Source organism: Haliotis cracherodii, unplaced genomic scaffold (genome assembly GCF_022045235.1).
Source record: "Haliotis cracherodii isolate W230 unplaced genomic scaffold, xgHalCrac1.p SCAF_15, whole genome shotgun sequence".
NCBI classification, from domain to species: Eukaryota; Metazoa; Mollusca; class Gastropoda; order Lepetellida; family Haliotidae; genus Haliotis; species Haliotis cracherodii.
The window spans coordinates 6,149,857-6,177,764 of NW_027266270.1; the positions used below are offsets into that span (position 1 = coordinate 6,149,857).

At 42.5% G+C, this 27,908-nt stretch overlaps 1 pseudogene; it reads right to left on the reverse strand.

Moving 5' to 3' along the window:
• The window catches only part of LOC139462194 (tetraspanin-4-like), a 49,933-nt pseudogene extending 41,898 nt beyond the window's left edge, over positions 1-8,035 (reverse strand).
• Positions 8,036-27,908: the final 19,873 nt, after the last annotated feature.

Below are 27,908 nucleotides of genomic sequence, written 5' to 3' on the forward strand. Positions count from 1 at the left end.
ATAGGCAGTCCAGATATGTGGACTCCAGTCTCTTAAAGGGACAACTTGTTCTTATCATTTACATAATCTAGCAATTATGGTTTAAACTAATAATTATTGCCTTAGAGACTTGTGCAAGTCTACTCGGCCACGTACGATGGCCTTAAAGGAGAATGGATTAGTTGAAAGATAAGTCCATGGATATGTAGTTATTCCATCCCACTAATAGGCAGTCCAGATATGTGGACTCCAGTCTCTTAAAGGGACAACTTGTTCTTATTAGTTACATAATCTAGCAATTATGGTTTAAACTAATAATTTTGCCTTAGAGACTTATGCAAGTCTACTCGGCCACGTACGATGGCCTTAAAGGCGAATGGATCAGTTGAAAGATAAGTCTCCATGGATGTGTAGTAATTCCATCCCACTAATAGGCAGTCCAGATATGTGGACTCCATTCTCTTATAGGGACAACTTGTTCTTATTATACACATAATCTAGCAATTATGGTTTAAACTAATAATTATTGTCTTAGAGACTTGTGCAAGTCTACTCGGCCACGTACGATGGCCTTAAAGGCGAATGGATCAGTTGAAAGATAAGTCCATGGATGTGTGGTAATTCTATCCCACTAACAGGCAGTCCAGATATGTGGACTCCAGTCTCTTAAAGGGACAACTTGTTCTTATTATTTACATAATGTAGCAATTATGGTTTAAACTAATAATTATTGTCTTAGAGACTTGTGCAAGTCTACTCGGCCACGTACGATGGCCTTAAAGGCGAATGGATCAGTTGAAAGATAAGTCCATGGATGTGTGGTAATTCCATCCCACTAATAGGCAGTCCAGATATGTGGACTCCAGTCTCTTAAAGGGACAACTTGTTCTTATTATTAACATAATGTAGCAATTATGGTTTAAACTAATAATTATTGCTTAATAGACTTGTGCAAGTCTACTCGACAACGTACGGTGGCCTTAAAGGCGAATGGATGAGTTGGTCAGCCTCGGTGACTTGGTTAATGTCGATTATCGTTCCCCGACTGCATGGGACGTTGCTCATGATATCGGTCACTGGTTTGTCTGATTGAGACACCTATGTTTCCAGGCCTCCGCGAAATATTTGTAACATCAAACAAATATAACAACAAAGAAACAAAATAACAAAACAGGTCCCTAGACTCTATGAGTGAGTGAGTATGTTTTTACGCCGCTTTTAGCAATATTCCAGCAGTATCACGCCGGGGGACACCAGAAATGGGCTTCACACATTGTACCCATGTCGGGAATCGAACCCTGGTCTTCGGCATGACGAACGGATGCTTAAACCACTCGGCTGCTCGACCGCCCCCTGGAATCTATGAAATCAAATTGGGTTATATTGATTACATAATCTTTTCGGAATGTTTTTTTCATAACATTCTGTGAAAAACGAGCTTATGTATGATTTAGTACCTCTCTAATGGTGTACTTTTTCAAATGATAGTTAAATGATGATGTTCCAAAACTTGTATTGGACTTAAAATATTCTCGAACCAGTATTAATCGTACAATAAACGTCATAGAAGCCCGTGGCTGTTGCCCATCCATTAAATCATAGTACATTAATCATTACAGGATAAATCATTTATATATGAATAAGATTGTCTTCATAACAATCTGTATAACTGAGAATAGTTTTTTTTATATTTATGGACCCTTTAGAGGTAAATTTCCATACATCATAATTTAATGATAACGGACTGGTAATAGATTTTATTCCTGAATTTACCAAGCGTGTTGGCAAAGAGGCAAAGTGGAAACATATAATATGTTTATAAAAGATGAATGTTCGATACGTTGTGGCTGGACGATTTTCAATATAAGGAACCGATTTCGAATCCAAGCTTACCCAATCCTGATATGGAAACAAAGGGCTTTCGTGAATGTCTACTTGTCAAAAGATCAGCAACTAATCAGACGTAACAGCTTTTGAAATGAGCGGACCAAGAGGTGCAACATGAAGAGGTTTAATGTGTTAAAGTGCCAGTGACAAAAGTCCCGGATCAAACTGATCAGAACAAGGACATGTAAACCATTAGTCGGGAAACACGTACGATTCGGAAAAAAACGCACCCAGTGCATTAACAAAAGGGCCATGGAGTTGCACGTGCTGCACGTGCAGCAGCACTATGAACGGTATTAAAGTTTAGGGTTTTGATTGCCTGTCATCTGCGTCAATCGAACACTGACAGTTCAACAACATACCAAGATTAACAGAAGTGCTAAGAAATAACGACATAAGCCGCTTGCAGGCAGGGAATCCCGATGTGCTGTAGCCAGGGTTTTCAATGTAGCGCCCAGCACCATCACAAGGATATGGGATCGGTTTTAAACAGCATGGGTCAACACGTGATCGGCCAAGGTCGGGACGACCAAGAGTAACCACCCCTGCCCAAGATCGCTACATCCGACTGCGCCACCTACGTGAAAGTCGCCACAGCCACCTCAACCGCATCCCAAACACCCGGACTGCGCAGAATCTCCGACCAGACCGTACGAAACCGTTTAGGAGCAGCAGGTCTACGAGCAAGACGTCCTGTTCGACGCGTCATATTGAGTCGACAACATCGCCAACAACGCCTGCATTGGTGTAGTCAACATAGGGTATGGCCTCAGCTGCGATGGAGAGATGTCTGGTTCAGCGACGAATCAAGATTTCTACTCCGTCGAGGGGATAGAAGAGCACGGGTCTACACACTGCGTACAAGAAGTGGACAGGTTTGGTGGGGTGTAGCGTTATGATGTTGGCGGCTATCTCTCATCCCCAGGATGTGATTCGCATACTCGTCTCTTCCATGGGCAGGAGATGTCATGGGGACGGGGGACATACGCGTTATTGATGGTAGCTGACCTTCACCTTGGACTTTTACTAAGTGCCGATAACTGAGATGACTACAATCACCAAGTATTCTCTCCACCACATTTTTTGGCTCAATACCTTGTACGGTTCCTCGTATAAATATAAATGTATTTTCCTACCTCACACAAATCTGGCTTTGCGTTTCTTCTTTTGAGGAGTATTGAAAATAGGACTGGCCCCCAAACAGAACCTTGTGGAACAATGGATATCTCTCCAAATCAAGTGGACCATCCCCATTGGTGATTATTAATACGTCCACATCTATCAATACTACTCGACAGTGTGGGGGGCGACATCGGTTCTAACTGTTGACCTCGTCCCATGAATAGCCGCAAAACATTAAGAGTTTCAGCAATCCTTACACGTATACCGGGGGCACGGGTGGCCCAGTCCTCTAAGGCGCCGCAATTCGCTGTGCAGAGTTGCGCCCCTTCGCTACGCTAGAAACCTATGATTGTGCATGGGTTTGAATCCCGGTTCACCCCGACTATGTTTCTAGGTTTATCAGCACCATACTCGAGGGTTTCACCAAAGTGGTAAACTTTCCTCCCACATTAAGCTGACACGCCGTGATTTAACTGGAATACTGTGGAAAGCGGCGTTAAACCCAGTTCACACACTCTTTCATTTACATAGAATACAAACTCGGTATCCTTGCTTTTGCCCTCAGTGTAATTTATATGAACTGCAAACCATACGCAATGCGTTCTAAGGTCAATTTCTAACACTATTGTACTGGCAGAAGGTAGGTCGGAAATACCGGTGTATCGTAAATCGACATCAAAATCATCAATAATTACATCGAACACAAAAGACACACACGTTCGCAGTGAACAATGGCATACGAAGTGACGCGGAACTTCCCTCTGACTGGCCTACCGTTATTAAAAAGTTCAACAGACGAAAAAATGAACCCTGGATCGTTCAAATGTATTATTTTGTCGTTTTGTTTGTTATACATTCTGACATATGACATGTATAATCTATATGTTATCTGGACCTTTGTGAACATTGATTTTAAGGAGACACAGGGATATTCAAAAGACGTTTGTTACTATTCCTTGAAGTGCAAGATCCTATTTGAGAAAGGAATATTTTTTTTATGCAATACTACATGATCAACATTTATTTAGCATCTTGTACGATTGTAAATAAAAGCGATCAAAAACCCTTTCCATATTCTGCTTAAAGCAGGGTCGGTTTACGATTCCGACTGTATCACGAGTATGATGCACGAATCACTTTCAAGGAGTGATGATACAGGTGTTCGCATAAAGGTGAGCATATACTGCCCCGACCGATGGCAACGTAAGTCCAACGTAAGTCCAACTTATAAGCGTAAAACACATACCCTAAACTACTGCCGTGCACCTCTCACCGTAACGTCACTGTTTCAAGTGTACAGTGTGTATATTGGCGTGCACCTCTCACCGTGACGTCACTGTTTCAAGTGTAGAATGTGTGTATTGGCGTGCAGCTCTCACCGTGACGTCGCTGTTTCAAGTGTAAAGTGTGTATATTGTCGGGGATCCCAATCATCTTAAAAAGAGATCTCACATACAATCAGTCTGCCGATGGGAACGTATTCATGTAAATCAGATTTCTACCACCCAGTTGTATCTATTACACAGTCTATTGTCTATTGTCCATCATCGTGTCTATTGTCCACCACCCTGTCTGTTGTCCACCACCATGTCTGTTGTCCACCATCCTGTCTGTTGTCTACCATCCTGTCTATTGTCCACCACCCTGTCTGTTGTCCACCATCCTGTCTGTTGTCTACCATCCTGTCTATTGTCCACCACCCTGTCTGTTGTCCACCATCCTGTCTATTGTCCACCACCATGTCTGTTGTCTACCATCCTGTCTATTGTCCACCACCCTATCTGTTGTCCACCACCCTGTCTATTGTCCACCATCCTGTCTTTTGTCCATCACCCTGTCTGTTGTCCACCACCCTGTCTATTCTCAAACCGTGTCTATTGTCTACCATCGTGTCTGTTGTCCACCACCGTGTCTATTGTCAAACCGTGTCTATTGTCTACCATTGTGTCTGTTGTCTATCACCAAGTCTATTGTCCACCATCCTGTCTATTGTCCACCACCCTGTCTGTTGTCCACCAGCCTGTCTATTGTCAAACCGGGTCTATTGTCCACCACCGTGTCTATTGTCCACCACCCTGTCTGTTGTCCACCACCCTGTCTATTGTCAAACCGTGTCTATTGTCTACCATCGTGTCTATTTTCTATCACCAAGTCTATTGTCCACCACCCTGTCTGTTGTCCACCACCCTGTCTGTTGTCCACCACCCTGTCTATTGACTACCATCGTGTCTATTGTCCACCACCGTGTCTATTGTCAAACTGTGTCTGTTGTCTACCATCGTGTCTATTGTCTATCACCGTGTCTATTGTCTATTGTGGACCACCATGTCTATTGTCCACCACCGTGTCTGTTGTCTATTGTCTATCACCATGTCTATTGTCTATTGTCCACCACCGTGTCTGTTGTCTATTGTCTATCACCATGTCTGTTGTCTATTGTCTACCACCGTGTCTATTATCTACCACCTTGTCTAATTTCTACCATCCTGTCTATTGTCTGCCACTGTATCTATTGTCTACCATCGTGTCTATTGTCTATCACCGTGTCTATTGTCAATGCCCACCACCATGTCTATTGTCCACCACCGTGTCTGTTGTCTATTGTCTATCACCATGTCTACTGTCCACCACCGTGTCTGTTGTCTATTGTCTATCACCATGTCTATTGTCCACCACCGTGTCTGTTGTCTATTGTCTACCACCGTGTCTATTATCTACCACCGTGTATAACTTCTACCATCCTGTCTATTGTCTGCCACCGGTTTCTTTGTCTACCACTGTATCTATTGTCTACCACCGTGTCGATTGTTTGTCAGTCAGTCTATTGTTCACCAGCCTGTCTATTGTGTATTGTCTACCACCCTCCCTATTTTCTACACCCTGCCTTTTGTCTAACATTCGGTCTACTGTCTACTACCCTGTCTATTGTCAACAAGCACGTTATTTCCACCATTCAGTCTATTGTCTATTTTCTACAAGGCCGTCTCTTGTCTGCTGCTAATCTATTGTCTACTGTCTGTCTTTTGCCTATTGTCTATCAGCCAGTCTATTGTCCACCTGCCTGTATGTTGTCTACTACCCGCAGGTCTCCCGAGGACAAGTACGGGCGTATTGTATAGCAGGCTACGTGTCTATCTTCAACCGAGCTCACTAATGTCATACTGACATGGGTTTCACAGGCAAGAACGACAGGATATATCATAATTGGATGATTATATAACTAGAATGGACTGAGAAAAGGTCTCTGCCATATAGGGCAAATGACGTGTTGCATAGAACACTAAATACCAATCTTACTCATACGACGATTTTTAAGTCAACGTGTATTCGTCCAAAAAAACTGAACTTTGGGTTTTCATAGTTCGAACTGAAATGACATCATGAGCAATTAAAACTACGCATAAACACGTTTTACCTTATTGAACTGTCAGAGTTACGTAGCATGTTCAGGTGTTTGGTTAAAGATAGGAACACACTCATACAATCGATCAGGGGGTGAAAACAACACACCTAATGAACTTCAAGACGTGATGAAACGCTTTTTCTTTTCCATTCATAAACAAGACAAAGTTGTTAGGAAAACACATTTTTTACAAATCCGGAACATTCAAAAAAGGAAATTGGGCGTAATTAAGTTTCCTACTTTATTGTACTTGAGTGACACCGTAATAGTAATAGATACTTGTTCAATCGGCAACGTGTGACAATTGTGGACATTTTAATTGAAACCCAGGACTTAAAAGATTGGGGAAACGACAAGAATCCCAACCAAGGGATGTTATTGATTACTTTTTTTATTCCTGAAATCTAATTAAATAAATTATATAGACGTTAAATTATGTCAAGCAAAACGTGAATGGTAAGATTCGGGAACTTTATAAGTCAAAGAATTTTTTATCAAACTAAATGTTATCAGAGGTAAAAAATGTAAAAATGCGGACCCGCCCCCGAGGTGTTCCTGGATTGTGTTTTGCCTCCATACAATGATGATGGGGAGGATGCATGTAGGACAAACTAACAAAGCAAAGCATAAATACAGAAAGTAAATATTTAAAAATATTAAACCAAAACATTGTATTGTGGAATTTACCAATGTATTCGATACTGACAACCAAAAACTACGACCTTTTGGCCTCGTCTACGAGTTTTTTGCGAGTTTGTAAAATATTTGTACTACTACTACTACTACTACTACTACTACTACTACTATTATTATTATTAACATGGTCCTGTGATTCATCACGCTATGTGATATCTAGATGTACTTTTATTCCGATTTCCGATAAAATATCATGAACAATATTCTAATCTTGATCTTCCATAACAAACATTCTATAGAAGTTGAAACCGCTTTTTCATTCAGACATCGAGGTAGGCAAGTATTGAGAGGGATAGGCTTGTTAACCTTGACTACCCCCGTCAGCGTGGCCAGCTCATGCAGATCGCTGTCAGTACTGTCATTACCGCAGCATGGTACTTAGTCACACTTGGCAGTTACACAATTACATGGACTCGAGCAGACCCGCGTGTTATACACACACCGGTGGCTTTCTCACGCGAAATATTAATTCTGCAGCGCCCATTGAAGAACATCCGATAAAAAAGTTTCAAACTTCGAGAAACGATACAGCAGAGACCACATATAATCTGGAGTACATTAAATAGTTCCGGATGGAAGTTGTTTCCTAGAAATCTTAAGAAACAGGTATATTTATGATAGCTTGTTGTAGGACTGTTAATATGTGTATGTTATGTGCAACGTCTGATGATTTGATAAACTACAACTTGTAATACAGTAAATAAACATACGGAGAAGGAGAGATCGCATATGTTCACAAGTAAGTTGACACGAGTCGTGGTACACACATCAACAAGTTGGCCAAAGACACACGTTGTACATTGAAACAGTAACAGAGTAAGAAGATGGTGGTCACTCACCCATGGCCATTGTTGTATCCGTTAGAGTACCCATGATGATCGGCCATGACTTGTCTACTCTCGATATTCCCTACTCTTTGTCCGTGGACTGCAGAATGGCGACCGTGGGAGATGCTGCACTGCCCGCTGGGTGCCACTTAGTTCTATTAATACACCAGCAAGGGGGGCGTTTGGACGCAGGGGGGCGGGGAAGGATGAGGGGAGGGGATAGGGGAGGCTGGACGGTGGTTGTGTACATAAACAAGATGGAGCAGGTTGATGAAGAGAGAAGAAAAAGAAAGTTATGGAAGTGTTTTTTATGCTTCTTTAATGCAATATGTTCGTTGTGATTACGTGAAGATACTATGCTAAAAATATGCGCTAATGTTTCAGATGTTTGTTTGGGAGAGTGACGTTAAGAGTAACGTCGGGTCGTTAATGGTTCAGTCAAAGTAAACACATTTTATAGATAACAACTCCTTTAATTAATGTTTTAGTCATGTATCGGTGAAAACAAGATATGAATTTATATTAATCCCATAAGAAATATTAGAGAGTTAATATTAGATATTAATTCCATAGGAAATATTAGATATTATATCTAAAAAGCTAAGATATAAATAAACATGTAGAACTCAATAGATAAAACAGGAAATCGTGAGAATTCCTCTCTTCATTCAGGGTTATATTTTGTGATTTTAAGTTGGTGAAACTATTTATTTTATGTTTGGGGAATTATCATCTTCGTTTCGTAAATGGGGCGGTCGGGTAGCCTAGTGGTTAAAGCGTTTGCTCGCCACGCCGAAGACCCGGGTTCGATTCCCGACATGGGTACAATGTGTAAAGCCCATTTCTGGTGTCCCCGTCGTGACAGTCATATTGCAAAAATCGGCGTAAAACCATACTCGATCGCAATTTCTTTAAACAAGTTAAAATACTTACTTTTAGCGGGAACCCCACGATTTGTAGTGGGTGGGTAATGCATGGCATCACGCCACGACTTGGCATTGATTCTCCCCGTGGTTATACTGCGCTAAGCCCGTGCTTGGTGTCCCCCGTCCGACGCTATGTCGCGGATTACTAAAATCGAAAAAACGTCCCTCATCAACCTTGAAACCTAGATGGGAGGGGGCGGGTGGGGGGAGTTAGGGGGATGACAAAAGTTATTTTGAAATATCAATAGACGTTAACTGATTTAATCTAACACTTGTTATCACAGAGTACATGCACATTTATTGTGTCGTATAATCGTTTGTCTCTTTCCCACATGGACAACAAACAATCAGATTAGGTGTATTCAAATAATACATCGATTTTACCGGAACTCTCCTATGGACCGGATCTTACTGTTTACAATAATATTGAAACTACTAGTATTTGAAATGGTTTCCGGGAATTATTGGCCATCTTACTGTATCATTGTATGCTTAGAAGATTTGAATAATACTCACAACACACGGGTCAGTCCTGCACTGTCAACATGCTGACATGTCTGGTGAGCGTTAAACAGTATTTCAGCTGTATCGCGGCGTGTCAGCTTAGTGTGAGAAAGGAAGCCCAAGTGATGACGGCCGTTGGCGTTGACTACTTCAGTGAGTGAGTGAGTTGGGTTTAACGCCGCTTTTAACAGTATTACAGTCATATCACAGCGTGTCAGCTTAATGTGGGATGAAAGCCCGAAGTGATGCAGGTCTCAGACGTTTACCCCTTCGGTGAAACCCACGAGCACGGGTATGGTGCTGACAAACCTAGAAACATAATCGGGGCGAACCGGGATTCGAACCCACAATCATACGTTTCTGGCGTGCCCAAGGGACGCAACTCTGCACAGCGAATTGCGGCCTTAGACGGCTGGGCCGCCCGTGCCCCCGACTACTTCAGTGAAACCCAGGAGCAGGAGACTGGTGCCGAAGTAAATGATGTTTATTTCTCATGAATTTCGGTGTGACATAGAGAAGTTGACAAGCGAAACATTTCTTCTTCTTCTTCTTCTTCTTCTTGACCGCCTCCGTGGTCTTGTGGTAGAGCGTCCGCCCGGAGAGCGGAAGGTCCAGGGTTCGATCCCGGGCCGCGTCATACAAAAAGACGTTAAAAGATTGTACTTGTTGTTACCCTGTCTGGCGCTCGACATTAAGGGGCTAAAACAAGGACTGGTCGGCTCGGAGTCAGTATACTGTGTCTGAGTGGGGTATTCATGTTAAACTGAGGCATGGTATCTCAGTGAGCTAGCACTATAAATCGGCATCAGTCCGGACTAGTACAAGCAGCCACACACACACATACACGTGCATGCACGTCGCTATATAAGTGCAATAATCTTGGACGCGATGTTAACCCAATTTCACCTCACCTCACCTCTTCTACTTCTTCTTCTTGTGTGTTGTTTAACTCAGCAATATTCCAGCTATATGACGGCCGTCTGTAAATAATCGAGTCTGGACCAGACAATCCAGTGATTGACATCATGAGCATCGATCAATGCTATTGGGGGCGAGTGAGTATTTTTTTACGCCGCGTTTAGCTATATTTCAGCAATATCATTGCGAGGGACACCAGAAATGGGTTTCACACATGGTATCCATGTCGGAAATCGAACCCGGGTCTTCGGCGTGACGAGCGAACGCTTTAACCACTAGGCTACCCGACCGCCCCTGCACGATATGGAGTGGGGTTAGGTCAGTTATAGATCAGTCGATCTCTACTCTTATCGTTGACCTGGAACCACCGAACGGGGTCGAGTTAGGTCTGTTGGTACCTGTTCCATCATCTGCCCACCACGGACTGTGAAACATATTGGCCACTAGGCTACCCGACCGCAATTGGGTTACGATGGCATGCATCAACCAAGTCAGCGAGCCTGACCACCCGATTACGTTAGTCGCCATAGTCTAATAGACATGCACATCACAACAGTCAAGTTTCAGATTATTCTTGACATTTTCAAAAGATTATGTCTCTAGGATCAAGAGAAATATGTTATTTTAAGGGTGTTAATATATACAAGTGGACTAATACTGTTAAGTTTCTGTCGCTGCAGATTTGTACATCTCACTGTGCAGTGTTATGTAAGCTCCTTCCGTCAATTGACCCCCTGTAATACTACTGACTCGCTGTTCAACCTTTTGTACAATGGTGTATGCATAATCGGTTGGTATCAAGACCATCGCTGGATTGTCTGGTCCAGACATACAGAATAATTGAGACAATAGTAAATGGAGCATACGCAGTCTACATTGTACATACTGGGCTAGTCGTAGTGAGTGAGTGAGTGAGTATGGTTTTAAGCCGTTTTTAGCAATATTCCAGCAATATCACGGCGGGGGACACCAGAAATGGGCTTCACACATTGTACCCATGTCGGGAATCGGACCCGGGTTTTCGGCGTGACGAGCGAACGCTTTAACCACTAGGCTACCCGACCGCCCGCTAGTCGTAGTGAGTGAGTGAGTTGGGTTTAGCGCCGCTTTTAACAGTATTCCAGTTATATCGCGGCGTGTCAGCTTAATGTGGGATGAAAGCCCGAAGTGATGCTGGTCTCGGACGTCGGTGAAACCCACAAGCACGGATATGGTGCTGACAAACCTATAAACATAATCTGGGCGAACCGGGATTCGAACCCACAATCATAGGTTTCTGGCGGCCCAAGGGACGCAACTCTGCACAGCGAATCGCGGCGCCTCAGACGACTGGGCGATCCGTGCCCCCCTGAAACAGGCGAGAAATGGAAGAAACAGTAGCGCTATGATTGAAACGGAAGAACAATAGCTGAAACATTTGAACAATGGCTGAAGCATGAGCGTTGATCTGTATCATACAGACAGATCATGCAGCTCATCGCAGAATGGGTTCTCAGGGAAGTTCATTGGGGTTTGCCTCAAGGGATGAAAACCCACGACAATTTGACCCACGGTGTTGCTTTTGTTGATTACATTGGGAAAACAAACATTGGCAGTCTGGTGTTACGTTGTATAGTAAAGGTGCTGAACGACGCCAGTTCGTTGAAATAACTGGAAGAGGTAATTGTTAAGATAGAAGAACTGTATGAAGAACGGTCCGTTCTATATAGTATAAATTAGATGAAGTCTATCTAAAACACATAACCTAAATACAACAATAGCGTATGCAGAAAATGTAAATCGCCTGGTACATTTTTGAGAGATAACACGCGAAAAAGTGAAAAACACGTGCACCACGGACAACTGCATATGCACGTGCGGGTAAGGGTATAAAACGATTGCAACGGCAAGTCAGACATTCACAGTAATAAAAAACACGCAAAAGAAATGCCACGACTCACAGTCGAACAACGTGAACGAGCCTTGGGTATGGTACAGATGGGAGCCAACCACGCCCATATTGCACGAACATTCGGTTGCTCCCGTGTTGCCGTTACCAACTTGATGCAACGTTACAGACAGACAGGGCGGACCGCTGACAGGCCAAGAACAGGCAGACCCAGGGTGACCACGCCCCATGATGACCGGTACTTGCGTACCTTGCACCTCCGAAATCGCTTCCTGACAGTGACGTCATCGGCGAAAAATGCCTTAGGTCACAGGGTTAGTCGACAGACAGTGGCCAGGAGACTCAGGGCTCAAGGAAACAGGGCTTTTAGACCATATAGAGGACAGCTATTGACAGCGCAACATCGTCGTCTGCGATTGAGATGGGCCCGGACTGTACGACGTTGGCAACGACATGACTGGCAGAGGGTTGTCTTCACTGACGAAAGTCGATTCTGTATGTTTAGGGCTGATGGAAGACAACGTGTTTACCGCCGAAGGGGTGAACGAACGGCGGCGTGTTGCGTGCAGGAGGTTGTACCATATGGTGGAGGGAGCGTCATGGTGTGGGGAGGGATCTGTGGGCAGGAGACCACACCGCTGGTCATCGTTGACGGAAACTTGACAGCTCAGCGGTACATGGATAACATTCTTCGTCCAGTTGTCCTACCATTTCTCCAATAGCAGCCACGTGGTGTCATTTATCAGCATGACAACGCTAGAGCCCATACAGCCCGAATTTTCATTAACTTCCTCGCAGCCAACAACGTCAACGACCTGTCGTGACCTGCACGCTCATCCGACATGTCCCCCATAGAACACCTCTGGGACTTGATGGATCGTCGTATTCGACAACGGCCACACTCTCCATCCAACTGGCAAGAACTGATCTTGGCCCTCCAAGAAGAATGGCGTCAAATCCCACGTGACCTCATCAGACGACTGACTTTTTCTGTGCGTCGAAGAGTTTTTGCCTGTATTGAGGCATTTGGTGGTCACAAACGCTACTAATGACTTGTTATTGAACGTGAGGGATTGTTTATGTACTCTGCCTATTGTCCATGATTCTGAAAGCTCGACTTTTGTACCACACCCAACTTTGGGGGGCTCTGGCGTCATTCTCGGTCGCGGTATGATTCATTGTCATTTTCAGTGCTGATTATGTTCATATATTGATCTTCTCAATACATTTTACTTCATGCATGTATGTTTTGTTGTTTTTGAGCAAGAGTGATTTCAAACTTTGGTAAAGTTTCTTTTGGACGTCAGTTTATATATTATGTATATATTTTGTTTATATTGTATATAATGTCTCATAAGCCAATGTCTGGCGGGCCGCACTCAATACACCTTTTATCTTACATGTATGTGCATCGATTTTGTATTGTACTTTGTACTGAGACTTTAATAAACACTTTACTACTTCAACTAGTAAATTAAATCAATAACAGAACAAAGCTGACAATGGAACGCATACGGTGCTTCCACGGGGAAACAATGACAAGTCCTTGAGGTGTAACTGAATCCAGGCTCGCTGTTTATATTTTATGATCCTTTTCACATCGAACACACGTCGGATATTATTTGCATAGATACAGTCGGTGACACGGGATTGGAAATGAACAATTGGAGTTGATGGTAAATAACCGAGACGCGATGTGGCGATGAGGAGGATTTCGAAAATAATCCAAGTATGCATGTCAAGACGGATATCAACGTCAAAAAAAACAGTGTCTGGTAGCATGTGTTATGTAAGTTTGCTTGTTGGTGCGGCTCCACAGGACGTCAGTGCACAAAGAGGATTCATATTTATAGATTTGTCACAAGAGACGCAGTATAAACAAATTATAGGTGACGTGCACTCACGAATCACATGCCTTTTGTCTCCAAAACATCAGGGCTAACGGTATACTGAGAATTCTAGTGAATTCTACCAACAAGATCACGTGTTACTTCTTACTTCCGCCTTGGACAGTGTCACGCTCGCCACTTTATGGAAACAAGAAGTTGAGTGAGTGAGTGAGTGAGTATGGTTTTACGCCGCTTTTAGTAATATTCCAGCAATATCACGGCGGGGGACATTTCTGGGCTTCACACACTGTACCCATGTCGGGAATCGAACCCAGGTCTTCGGCGTGACGAGCGAACGCTTTAACCATTAGGCTACCCGACCGCTCGGAAACAAGAAGATTATGAGTGAGAGAGTATGGTTTAACGCTGCTTTTAGCTATATTCCAGCAATATCACGGCAGGGGACATTTCTGGGCTTCACACATTGTACCAATGTCGGGAATCGAACCCGGGTCTTCGGCGTGAAGAGCGAACGCTTTAACCACTAGGCCATCCCACCGCCCGGAGATGATTATGACCTTAGTCTTAGATGTACATCATAACGATTGCTGAACGTTGTTATGTTATTTTTTCATGTCTGACAAAATTGTGAACTTTGTTGCATGTGCTCAATGAGAAGGGAGGTTAGTTTGAAAGTGTAAAACAAGACTTGTATAATTTGTTTACCTGTTAATGACATTTTGTAGAATGTGTTACTAAACTTTAACCATAGGTCCTTTGTCTTTGAACGGACTTATCAGTCAAACAGCACTTGGCATTGACGGAACTCCTTTCTTCATTTGGAAATGATATAACACAAAAGGATATAAAATGACAGTATATATGGTCATATATATGTAGTGTATGTCTGAGTGGTATTCACATGTTGACGAATCATGCTTTCTCATTATATAACATACATTGTTGTTTTTGCCATTGTTTTATGTTACTCTTAGATGCGCGATGTAATCGCCAAATATTAGATGTATAATAAACCCCTAACAAGTTATACCATGCCATGGCAGGACTACAGGAATATGTTACATCCCGCAGAGGGGATCCGGACATAACCCCACCGAACAATACATGACACCTATTAGGACAATACATGACACCTACTAGGACAATACCTGACACCTACTAGGACAATACCTGACACCTACTAGGACAATACCTGACACTAAGTAGGACAATACTTGACACTTAGCAAGATAATACCTGACAGCATGTAGGAAATACATGACAGCTGTAAGACAATACATGACAGTTATTAGGACAATACATGACACTTAGTAGGACAATACCCAACACCTGGTAGGACAATGCATAACACCTAGTGGGACAATACATGACGCCTGGTAGGACAATGCATGACACCTAATAAGACAATACATGACGCCTGGTAGGACAATGCATAACACCTAGTGGGACAATACATGACGCCTGGTAGGACAATGCATAACACCTAGTAGGACAATACATGACGCCTGGTAGGAAATACATGACAGATATTAGGACAATGCATGACACCTAGTAGGATAATACCTAACACCTGGTACGACGATACATGACGCCTAGTAGGAAAAAAACATGACACTTAGTAGCAGCATACCTCACACTTAGTAGGATAATACCCGACACCTTGTAGGAAATACATGACAGATATTAGGACAATACATGACACCTAGAAGGACAATGCCCAACAACTGGTAGGACAATGCATGACACCTGGTAGGACAATGCGCAACACCTGGTAGGACAATACCCAACACGTTGTAGGACAATGCATAACACCTAGTAGGACAATACCCAACACCTTGTAGGACAATGCATAACACCTAGTAGGACAATGCATGACACCTGGTAGGACAATACCCAACACCTGGTAGGACAATGCATGACACCTAGTAGGACAATACCCAACACCTTGTAGGACAATGCATAACACCTAGTAGGACAATGCATGACACCTAGTAGGATAATACCCAACACCTGGTAGGACAATGCATAACACCTAGTAGGACAATGCATGACACCTGGTAGGACAATACCCAACACCTGGTAGGACAATACCCAACACGTGGTAGGACAATGCATAACATCTAGTAGGACAATACCCAGCACCTGCTAAGACAATGCATAACACCTAGTAGGACAATACCCAACACCTAGTAGGACTAGGACAATACAAAACAGCTGGTAGGACAATGCATGACACCTGGTAGGACAATACCCAACACCTTGTAGGACAATGCATGGCACCTGGTAGGACAATACCCAATACCTGGAAGGACAATGCATAACACCTAGTAGGATAATATCCAACACATGATAGGACAATGCATAACACCTAGTAGGATAATATCCAACACATGATAGGACAATGCATGACACCTGGTAGGACAATGCATGACACCTTGTAGGACAATACCCAACACCTGGTAGGACAATACCCAACACCTGGTAGGAGAATGCATGTTACCTGGTTGGACAATGCATGACACCTAGTGGGACAATACCCAACACCTGGTAGGACAATGCATAACACCTAGTAGGATAATACCCAACACCTTTTAGGACAATGCATAACACCTAGTAGGATAATATCCAACACATGATAGGACAATGCATGACACCTTGTAGGACAATACCCAACACCTGCTAAGACAATGCATGACACCTAGTAGGACAATGCATGACACCTGGTAGGACAATGCATAACATCTAGTAGGATAATGCATGACACCTAGTAAGACAATGCATAACACCTAGTAGGATAATACCCAACACCTTGTAGGACAATGCATAACACCAAGTAGGACAATGCATGACATCAAATGGGGTGTACCATTGGATAACGAAATGTTATCCATTTTGTTATACGCTGATGATATCGCGTTGTTAGCTCCAACAAACATAACTCCAAAATATGTTAGATAGTATAAGTACTTGATGTTTGAAATAGCGTATAAGCATTAATGATGACAAAACCAAAATTGTCCATTTTCGGAAGAAATCGGTTGTTAGATCTTGTTACCAGTTTTCGTGTGGCAATACTCACATTTCTTATGATAGCGCTTACCGTTATCTAGGATTGTGTTTAAACGAATATTGAGACATGCACAAGACCGTGAAAGAGCTTTGTAAGTCCGCTAGTAGAGCCTTATCTGCTCTGTACACTCAGTATATTTATGCTGGTGGAATGTCATGTGATGTTTTTACGAAGTTGTATAAATCGCTGGTTGAACCAATTTTGTTTTATGGTGCCAGTATATGGGGCTTACATAGTTTTAAAGAAGTTGAGGTTGTGCAAAATAAGGCTTGGTTTAACTAAATCTGCTCCTGATCTTGCAAGTGGAGGGGAGATGGGCTGGTGCTCAGTTTTGGTTACTCAGAAAATAGAATGTTTCAGATATCTTTTCAGACTCAAATCTATGCAGCAAGAGTGACTGGTCTGGATGTTTTACCACATCTTAATGTCATTAAAATCAGATCTTAGTCTTGCTACCGCTGAACAAAGATGTGAAGACATCCTATTAGGGGTCATGTCAAAACGACCTTTCATCAGACTAATCAGAGCTTCGCTTACCAGATTATATAAGTGACAGTCGGAATGTGATTTCTAATCATGCAACCTCGAAAACTTTAACACGGGGTATTATGGACGATAGTTACTGGTTAAACGACAGAATCCATACAGTCTAGACCATCTATTAGCCATTCGAGAATTTGTCAAAATATGTTTCGAAGCGTTGTCGCCAATTTGAAATTAGTGCCGTAAAGCACGAGAAAGCTGCCTTCTGATTGGTCAATCCATTGGCCGGTCAAAGTTCGCGCAAGGTCGGTCTGACGTGACCCGTAATGGGATGTCCTCAGATATTTGTTTAGCGGAAGCGAGAACTAAGATTTGACTTTATTGAGATTGACCACATCTTGGGATAGTAAAATAATGAACCTTTTGAACCAGTATAATTGTACTCACTTCATGGAAATCTAATGGGGTGTTAAACGCTGTCTTAGGTATATCAAAAACGTTTTATTTCTGGATGATGCAGTTAATTGGCACACTTCGCTTTGGAATGATACGGGTTATGTGAATGGAGATAAGTTACGTACCTACAGAAAATATAAGTATACACCTTCTGTTGATTTCTATGATAAAATATTTTGTACAGAGAACACTGCCTTATTTTAGCCAAGTTAAGACAGGCATATATTCCAGGCCTCCTATACCGCTATCGGAGAGGTTATGTAGATATTGCAATTGTGATTTGGTGGAAGATGAATGCCATTTTTACTACAATGCAGTTTTTATGAAGATTTACGGCATGATTTATATTGTGCAGCTGAAGAAAGCAACTGAAATTTTAATGTGATATGCGAAGAAGAGAATTTTGTTTTTTACTTAATGAATTAAAACCTTTTACAAAAAATGTTAAAAAGACGACAGTCTTCGCCATGATTAATAAATTACCTCTCTCTCTCTCAAACTATCCTTTCCTTTTTTTCGTTGTTGAATCGAGGAGTGTGTTATTTTTTTCCTGTGACCCTTCTGATTTCGTAGCTAAATTTCCCACCTCTCACATTATATATTATGCATATATTTTGTTTATATTGTATATAGTGTCTCATAAGCCAATGTCTGGCTGGACGCACTCAATACACCTTTTATCTTATGTATGTGCATCGATTTTGTATTGTACTTTGTACTGAGACTTTAATTAACACTTTCCTACTACAACTAGTACATTAAATCAATAACAGAACAGAGCTGACAATGGAACACATACGGTGCTTCCATGGGGTGTAACTGAATCCAGCCTCGCTGTTTCATATTTTATGATCCTTTTCACATCGAACACACGTCGGATATTATTTGTATAGATACAGTCGGTGACACGGGATTGGAAATGAACAATTGTAGTTGATGGTAAATAACAGAGACGCGATGTGGAGATGGGAGGATTTCGGAAAAACCCGAGTATGCATGTCAAGACGGATATCAACGTCAGAAAAAACAGTGTCAGGTAGCATGTGTTATGTAAGTTTGCTTGTTGGTGCGGCTCCACAGGACGTCAGTGCACAAAGTGGAGTCATATTTATAGATTTGTCACAAGAGACGCAGTATGAACAAATTATAAGTGACGTGCACTCACGAATCACATGCCTTTTGTCTCCAAAACATCAGGGCTAACGGTATACTGAGAATTCTAGTTAATTCTACCAACAAGATCACGTGTTACTTCTCACTTCCGCCTTGGACAGTGTCACGCTCGCCACTTTATGGAAACAAGAAGTTGAGTGAGTGAGTATGGTTTTACGCCGCTTTTAGTAATATTCCAGCAATATCACGGCGGGGGACATTTCTGGGCTTCACACATTGTACCCATGTCGGGAATAGAGCCCAGGTCTTCGGCGTGACGAGCAAACGCTTAAACCACTAGGCTACCCCACCCTCCGGAGATGATTATGATCCAGAGTCTTAGCTGTACATCATAACGATTAGGGGGGCACGGATGGCCCAGTCGTCTAAGGCGCAGCGATTCGCTGTGCAGAGTTGCGTCCCTTGGGCACGCCAGAAACCTCTGATTGTTGGTTCGAATCCCGGTTCACCCCAATTATGTTTCTAGGTTTGTCAGCACCATATCCGTGCTCATAGGTTTAACCGAAGTGGTAAACGTCTGAGACCTGCGTCACTTCGGACTTTCCTCCCACATTAAGCTGACGCGCCGCGATATAACTGGAATACTGTTAAAAGCGGCGTTAAACCCAACTCACTCACTCACTCATAACGATTGCATAACGTTGCTATGTTATTTTTTCATGTCTGACAAAATTGTGAACTTTGTTGCATGTATTCAATGAGTGAGTGAGTGAGTGAGTGAGTGAGTGAGTGACCATGGTTTTACGCCGAAACACCAGGACACCAGAAATGGGCTTCACACATTGTACCCATGTCGGGAATCGAACCCGGGTCCTCGGCGTGACGAGCGAACGCTTTAACCACTAGGCCATCCCACCGCCCCTGTACTCAATGAGAAGGGAGGTTAGTTTGCCAGTGTAAAAACAAGACTTGTATGACGTATATACCTGTTAATTACTTTTTTTTGTAGAATTGTGTTACTAAACTTAAACCTTAGGTCATTTGTCTTTGAACGGACATTAACAGTCAAACAGCACTTGGCATTGACGGATCTCCTTTCTTCATTTGGAAATAATATAACACAAAAGGATATAAAATGACAGCATATATTGTCATATATATGTAGTGTATGTCTGAGTGGTATTCACATGTTGACGAATCATGTTTTCCCATTATATAAAATACATTGTTTTAAGTTCGTATTTTCAGACAAATCGCGCATAATTATTGCAATCCCCAGAGAAAACGAATATCATGAGTGTCATTTTTTCAAGTGAAGTATTTATCAAAAATGTATTTTCAGCAAATCCATATTCATCTTTTTTATATTTAATTGAAGTAAACTGAAGTAACCGTCTTTTGAAATATTTAAAAGTAACTCATCTTAAATATTTATGGATATACATAAATATAGCCATTATATTAGTATCACTCCACTTTTAATATAGTAGTCTACTGTTAAGCAAATTATAGACAATATATATCTTATCATATTTGGACAGCGGTATGTTAAAACTTGTTTTAATAATAATTTTATGAATTTATACCATACATCTTGTACTGTCCTTTGTTGACAGGTTTTATATTTCTCGTTCATACGAGATGGGTACTTGCTATTTTTGCCATTGTTTTTTTTTACACTCTTCAAAAAAAGAAACGCATAGGTGTTTTGAGAATTCCTATTAGATTTTTTTCCCAGCAATCGTCATAAAGACAATTCTTATGTTTGATTCCCGTTACTCATGTCATGCTTGTTGTACATTGCGCGCAAACACATCTCAAAATGTTTTTGTGAACGTTTATCAGCAAAAATGCAAAGGATGCATGGAAATTGCTTTCAGAAAAAGTTTTCAGCACAATGCACGTGCAAAGTATCGGAAACAAGAGTAGAGACACTGACTATAAAAGACCGTACAATTTCATCAGTTCATTACGAAGTTTCTGACGTGAACGGAGATCGAAAAATGCCAAGATTAACTGCAGCTGACCGAAATATCGCCATTTGACGTTCGGAAGCAGGGGGGTCCCAGTCTGCCGTTGCAAGACATTTCAAAGTTCACCAAAGCAACATATCTCGACTATACCTATACTATTTCGACTATACCTGCACTAATTCGGCTCAAGATGATCCCAGAAGTGGAAGACCAAGAGTCCACCCCTGCTCAGGATCGGTACACCCGGTTGCATCACCTTCGGAATCGATTTGCTACAGCAATGGACACTGCAGGACAAGTGCCTTGTATGCGAAGAATTTCCGACCAAACCATCAGAAATCGTCTGAGGGAAGTGGGAATTTGAGCGAAACGACCAAAAGTTGGACCTGTCTGCGACGTCTACACCGTCAACGACGTGTCCGGTGGTGCAACATAGTACAGGCATGGGATCTCAGGAACTGGCGACGCGTTTGGTTCAGCGATGAGTCACGTTTTCTTCTTCAACGACGGGATGGAAGACAACGTGTATACCGACGTCGACATGAACGTTTTGTGCAGAGCTGCGTTCGACAGGTTGACCGATTTTGTGGAGGGAGTGTCATGGTGTGGGGAACCATAGCCTACATGGGTAGATCACAGTTAGTGGTTGTCCAGGACAATCTTACAGCAAACCGATACATAGACAAAATTCTGCGTCCTCATCTCCTCCCAACTTTGGGAGGGAGCTGTTCCAACATGACAACGCTCGGCCCCACACAGCACGTGCAACAGTTAATTTCCTTGTTAATGAGAACACCAATGTCCTTCCATGGCCGCCCAAATCGCCTGATCTCAACCCGATTGGACATTTGTGGGACGAACACTATCGACGCGTCCGTCAACGTCACCAGCGGCCCCACACACTGGCACAACTCGCCAACGCCTTACAGGAGGAATGGCGAAGAATTCCCCACGAAAAAATCCGACGACTTGTGCAATCTGTGCCTAGGAGGTGTCGAGCAGTGACGGCTGCAAGAGGTGGTGTGACCAGGTACTGACCAGGTACTGACCATGACGCCCGCTTGTGGCTACACATGTGCAATGACTGAACTGAATTAATGCTGAAAATGACGACAATACTTTTGTCGATCACTGTGTCTTATTTCATTTGATTGTGTTCACGCATATTCTGTGTAGATACATCCGCTTAATAAAAATCCTTATTTTTTAACTATGAGTTTCATTTTTGGAAGAGTGTATGCGCGATGTTATCGCCAAATATTAGATTATAATAAACCTCTAATAAGTTATACCATGCCATGGCTGGACTACAAGAATATGTTACATCCCGCAGAGGGGATCCGGACATTACCCCGCCGGACAATACTCTACGTGCTATTATCCCATCGGACAATACTCTACGTGCTATTATCCCACCGGACAATACCTGACACCTTGTAGTAAATATATGACAGCTATTAGGACAATACATGACAGTAGGATAATACCCGACACCTTGTAGGAAATACATGACAGTTAGTAGGATAATACATGACACCTAGTAAGACAATACCCAACACCTGGTAGGACAATGCATGACACATAGTAGGACAATACCCAACACCTGGTAGGACAATACATGACACCTGGTAGGACAATACCCAACACCTGCTAAGACAATGCACGACACCTAGTAGGACAATACCCAACACCTGCTAAGACAATGCATGACACCTAGTAGGACAATACCCAACACCTGCTAAGACAATGCATGACACATAGTAGGACAATACCCAACACCTGCTAAGACAATGCATGACACCTAGTAGGACAATACCCAACACCTGCTAAGACAATGCATGACACATAGTAGGACAATACCCAACACCTGCTAAGACAATTCATGACACATAGTAGGACAATACCCAACAACTGGTAATACAATGCATGACACCTGGTAGGACAATACCCGACACCTGCTAAGACAATTCATGACACCTAGTAGGACAATACCCACGCCTGGTAGGGCAATGCATGACACCTAGTAGGACAATACCCAACACCTGGTAGGACAATGCATGACACCTGGTAGGACAATACCCAACACCTGGTAGGGCAATGCATGACACCTAGTAGGACAGTACCCAACACCTGGTAGGGCAATGCATGACACCTAGTAGGACAATACCCAACATCTGGTAGGACAATGCATGACACCTAGTAGGACAGTACCCAACATCTGGTAGGACAATTCATGACACCTAGTAGTAACCTATAAAAACACACAAACTCCTCTTTGACGCATAAATGAAGTATTCAAACTGTGAATATATCCAGTTTGAAGGTTTATAATTAGGGTATTGGGCTGCCTATCACCAATACAGTATGCGAAAGTATAAGGGGAGTGTTCCACGCAATTGGGATCGATGACATGTATCAACCGAGTGTCTTCTGGTCTCATTGGTGTATATACACGTAATAAATCTTTAAAAATTAACTTGGGTGTTGACTGTTTTTTAAAGATTCAGGCTTACCCAGACCAAGGTCTCTTTTGGAGGGAAGAATGGCTCGTCTGTAGAGACTTTGGTCTTCAATATCGAAGTCGCCGCTAGGTGCGATCTCAATTCCGCTCACCTCTGCCTTGAGAATTTGTTATGTAGGTGTTGGTTCAAAGACCCTCTTATGGATGTTGTCCATTGTTGCTTTTCTCGTCCTGGTTAGGTTCATGCACTCGAATGTGTTTTCGTAGCCTTGACAGGGCATTAGATAAGATGTCGAGTACTCGCACTCTATTGTCCGTCGGAGTGTTGTGCCCTGTTTAGAAGAATCCATATCCGTAGACGTCGTCCACTGAATCGCTTGTGTGATTACAGCTACCCGGTCGTTCTATGAACGATGACATATACATGAAAACACGATTTGGCATGTGTCCCACGTGAATGCTGTTTCGTTCGATTAACGCATCCGGATCGTGCCCCCCTTGATGGCCTTTTTCCCGCTCACCAGTTGATGTGTATACAGCACTAGACAGTCTTCTTTTATTTATTGCACTGTTTAGATCCAGCTTCCTCATGTAAATCTAACGGTTGCAATCTACACAGGCTAGAGTATCTGGACCACAGTCCATCCGTGGGATAAAATGCATAGTGTGAGATAGGATAAGTTTAAAAATTTGGAAATTTTATTTATAATTGTATATTTATATAAATTCACAATGCCATTTAGAAAGTTGTAAAATGTAACAAAATGTTATATTTGGGATATCACTTTCTTAGTAAAGTACAGATTCTCGTACTTTACTAAGAAAGTGTAATCCCAAATAAATTTATAACATTTGTTATATTTATATATTTACCCTATCTCACACGCGATATGCCCACCCGACCATCCCCACATCTCATTTCCTCAAGCCTCATCGCTCTTCAAAAGAGAATGAGTTGAAAATGATCAGGTCGTGTAAGGCTACACTGCACGGTGTCGTGTCCTGTTTTAAGTTTCTGACGACGCGCAATTAGTTTTGTTTGCATATTCTCTCTGAAATACGGAAAACAAAGTCTTCTTTCTTTCTGAAATATCTCACCACATGTTTTTTAATTGTCCCAGGACGATGGTCACCTGACTCTCCATGAAGCCTCCACCTTTGTTACTCAAAACCATCATGTTATTCAGAGCGTTCAGCCATGTTCGTTGGCCAACATTTCATCGGCATCAGCAACATATATTAGACGTTTATTTAATTGAGTTCATTGTCACATTTAGTGAGTGAGTGAGTGGGGTTTTACGCCGCCTTTCGTAATATTCCTGCAAAAGCTCTGCGGGTAACACCAGAAATGGACTTCACACGATGTACCCATGTGGAGAATCGAACCCGGGTCTTCGGCGTGACGAGCGAACTCTTTAACCACTAGGCTACCCGACCGCCCCCTTGTCACACATATATATTCAGGGTGTGGGATGTACTGGTTGACTACGGTGTCGAACTTCACTGGCAAGAGGTAATGCTTGACAGAAACCTATATGATCGTGCAAATGCTAGGTTTATCAGAAACATGCGTGTGCTCGTGGTTTTCACCAAAGTGACCAACGTCTAAAACCTGCACCACTTTCACCATGAGTTGTTCTCCCTACTTGACGCGACTCGTGAAGATCCGGGGTAGAATAGGTCTTCAGCAACCCATGCGTGCCGTGAAGATCCGGGGTAGAATAGGTCTTCAGCAACCCATGCGTGCCGTGAAGATCTGGGGTAGAATAGGTCTTCAGCAACCCATGCGTGCCGTGAAGATCCGGGGTAGAATAGGTCTTCAGCAACCCATGCGTGCCGTGAAGATCCGGGGTAGAATAGGTCTTCAGCAACCCATGCGTGCCAAGAAGATGCGGGGTAGAATAGGTCTTCAGCAACCCATGCGTGTCGTGACGATCCGGGCTAGAATAGGTCTTCAGCAACCCATGGTGCCCTAATAGGCGACTATATGCTTGTATAAAAAAATAGTAAGACGCGTCTAACGGGATCGGGTGGTCAGGCTAACTGACTTGGTTGATGCATGTCATCGATCCCAATTGCGTGGATCGATGCTCATGATATCAATCATTGGATTGTCTGGTCCAGACTCGGATTATTTACAGACCGCAGTCATATGGCTGGAATATTGCTGAGTGCGGCGTTAAACAACAAACCAAACCAAAAAAACCTACATGACCCGCCGTGACATAACTGAATTTCTGTTCAAAGCCGCGTTAAACCGAGCAAGATGTTAAAAACAAGATGTTCTGAAAAGTATACATATCCGGAATGTCGAGAAAAAGAAGCAGAGTCGGAGCTGAACATTTTCCCAGCGTTTTTAATCGACACGTACGAGGAGACCTATGTCATGTGCAAGGAGCGTGGAATGATATTTTAATATATTATGTTTAACCTTTGAATAATCAATCTGTGTTTGTTCTACACGGCGTTTATATCTTCTTCTAATGAGATACCTGACTGGTGTATATCTATTAACGATCATTCACCATAGCAGGTGGACATTCCATTTTACCATTCAACTTGACATTCAGAATTAATGAAGAACGGGTGCAGACATACCGGTGTGAATCTAGGATTCAAAGCCGCCATTAATGCACCGTAAAATTGGAGCAGCACCAGGTTTATCCGTCGAAAACGACACCATCTATATATTTCGTTTTTATGGAGAATATGGAAACCAAACAATATATTACCATTCACCATACAATTCATTCAACACGGTATTAACAAATTACAAACAGTTTACAAATGTTTTATTATGTACAGACGAGTCCTTGATGGTTAGTCATAGTTATATTATACAATTACAGGACATACTCACAACGAGTGAGTGGGTGAGTGAATATGGTTTTACGTCGCTTTTAGCACTAGTCCAGCAATATCAGAGCAGGGGACACCATGAATGAGCTTCACACATTATACCCATTTGGGGAATCGAACCTGGGTCTTCGGCGTGACGAGCGAACGCTCTAACCACTAGGCTACCCCGCCGCCCCTATCCACAGTGAAATACAGAAATCGAAAAAAATAAATTGTCCCCGAAACTTCTTGAAATAATTCAGAATACAGAGTCCCCGTGGTCCCTCGTGTGTTACCTGGCTATGTTGCTGGCGATCTAGAGCTCTATTTTATATTGTGTTGAAAAATAATAACTGCTTCTTTTGAATATTCTCAACTAGTTTTAAATATAGTTATTATCTGGCAATCGATGACAGGTTTATATTCAGTCTGGGTATAGGTCTTATCAATGTATGCATTCTCGTTACGATATGGCTGAAATATTACAGATGTGACGTTAAATTTTAACTCACTACGATTGTTGAAAAAAAGTAATTGCCTGTCACAATTAAATAGTTGCAAGGTGTTTTTCTTTGACAAAATTCTGGATCATAGTCTTAAATACGAATATATAGTATCATAGCTGTAGCTGTAGTGTTTCGTCCCCCAAATCCCATACCCCAACAGAATATCAAATGGTCGGTCCCTAGCTAACTACTTAAACCAGTAGAGCGGTCGGGTAGCCTAGCGGTTTCCGCCGAAGACCCGGGTTCGATTCCTGACATGGCTACAATGTGTGAAGCCATTTCTGGTGTCCCCTGCTGTGATATTACTGGAATATTGCTAAAACAGGCGTAAAACCAAACTCACTCTCTCAACTTAAATCAATAGTTCTTGGTAAGAACGTTTATAACTGATTAGTAAATTGTACTAATCTAGGATATGCCACCTACTGGTCTAATTAGCGAACATTTACTAACTGGTTTGTAAAGTTGAATCACATGTTGGTGTCTGAATGGACAGCGAAATTCTTTCTTTGTAGCAGACTTTACCGATTTTTCTGTGTATGCAAGAACGTTTATTGATTAAATTTCAAAGCAGTAGCGCCGCACATATTCCTAGTTTTCACACTTTCAAGGATGGTCGATTAATCTCTGTGGATCATTATTTCTGTCAGTCGTATTGATTCTGCTTATCACACAGTTGTGATTTACTTGTCTTCATTGTTTGACTTTCATTGTGTATGGACTACGGATGCGACGTATTCAACGATCGGATCGTTTACGGAAACTGTCAGAGATCAGCGTGCAGTTGCCAATATGTTGACATGTTTCACAGTCCGTGATGGACAGATGATGGAACAGGTACCAACAGACCTAACTCGACCCCGTTCGGTGGTTCCAGGTCAACGATAAGAGTAGAGATCGACTGATCTATAACTGACCTAACCCCACTCCATATCGTGCAGGGGCAGTCGGGTAGCCTAGTGGTTAAAGCGTTCGCTCGTCACGCCGAAGACCCGGGTTCAATTCCCG